The following is a 1,517-nucleotide window of genomic DNA, read 5'->3' as shown; positions in this document are numbered from 1 at the left end:
ACAGAATTCAATCCTGCTGCTACTAAGGTCCCAGGTAAAAAAGTGGGACCTAGAATCTAGGAAAGCAAGGTTTTCCCCACTTTGCACAGAAGACCTGGCTGCTGTAGCACCCCTAGGCTGCTTTTAAATCAGTGCCCTGGAACGAGCAGCATCTTCCACACATAAATGCATACTCTTCCAGTAACTTTGGCACCCATAGCAATGGCAAGGGCCCTTAGGCTGGCTTTATGGATGGAGTACATCATGAAAGTATACTTTCAAAGTGCACCAGATGGTAATCTTTGCTAGGAAGTAAGGAAAGATCACACACTTCCGACTCAAGACAAATTTGGATTGGCCTCTCTGCTTCTGAATCTGAAGAAATGCTAGTTTTCCTCCAAACATGGCTGCTCAACTGTCAGGCACAACGTAGAAAGAGCACAAGCCTCATGAAGTCAGTAAGGTCCCAGGAGCTGCCCAGACTGCCCAGGCCAAGCCTGTGCCCTCCACACAGTGCCCATCCATTTGTTTTACCATCTTTGATCCCCTTCTGGCTTGGAGAGTGAAGTGTTGGAAAGTATACTGCTAGATTTGGGGACTCTTGTAGTCATCATTCTCTCGCCCAATCAGCAAACATCGACTACCACGTGCCAAGGCTATGTGTAGACACTAGGTTCCAGACATGAGCTAGACATGGCTTTAATCCTCAGAGGGTTTACCCTCTGGCAGAGGGAGGCCAGATGTGGAAACTGAACAGCGAGGGGCTATAATAGAAGTAGGTCAGTAGCCCTGGCCCTGCCAGCATATCATCCAGATCTTAGTAGTTCCCCCTGCCACTTACTAGTTCCAGGCACACCCGATGAGAAACATGCCTCATTCTCAGTCTCCTCTTTAAGTGGTGGTGCTGTCCATTTCCAAAGTCATTGCAAGAGATTGATAAGGCATCGCCAGCACAGTTCCTGACACACAAACAAAGGCCCTCAGGGAGGACTAATCTGGGTCTAACTTGCTCCCAAACAAGCCCTGAAAGGTTTGTCAGTCTTGGCAAGATACTACACATGGCTTTCTAAGCAATCAGTTACAATATCTGAACGAACAATGTCATCAACAACAAAGTAAAACAAAGCAAAGCACATAAGCCTAACTAGAAAGGAACGTTGGCATGACCTCAGGGTAGCTTGCTGGCTGCAGCTTTTAGATCCCAGCCCGCTCCCTCCCCCTCAGCCCTCCAAGGAGGGGATCATGTTTGCTCCTTCCTAGAGGAGCTTCATACTTGTTCCCCTTTGCCATGGCTCAGGGTTGTGTGCTCAGAACAAATTGTTCTGTTTGAAGTTAGTGGACTCCGCCTACACATCCCAATTACATTAGCTCCCTAAGTTATTTCACTGTTTTGAGTAGGGAGCAGGGAGGAGGTTAAAGGAATAAAATCACCTCTAATAGGTGATTACGGATTCCCAGGGTGTCTTAACTGCAGCTTCAACATGCAGAGAAACATAAAGAGAAGACTCGGGTGCCTCTGAGGCGTTCAAATGACCATA

Source organism: Tupaia chinensis, unplaced genomic scaffold (genome assembly GCF_000334495.1).
Source record: "Tupaia chinensis unplaced genomic scaffold, TupChi_1.0 Scaffold000429_1, whole genome shotgun sequence".
NCBI lineage: Eukaryota > Metazoa > Chordata > Mammalia > Scandentia > Tupaiidae > Tupaia > Tupaia belangeri.
The sequence above is the reverse complement of the archived record's forward strand: the minus strand, read 5'-3'. Positions refer to the sequence as shown.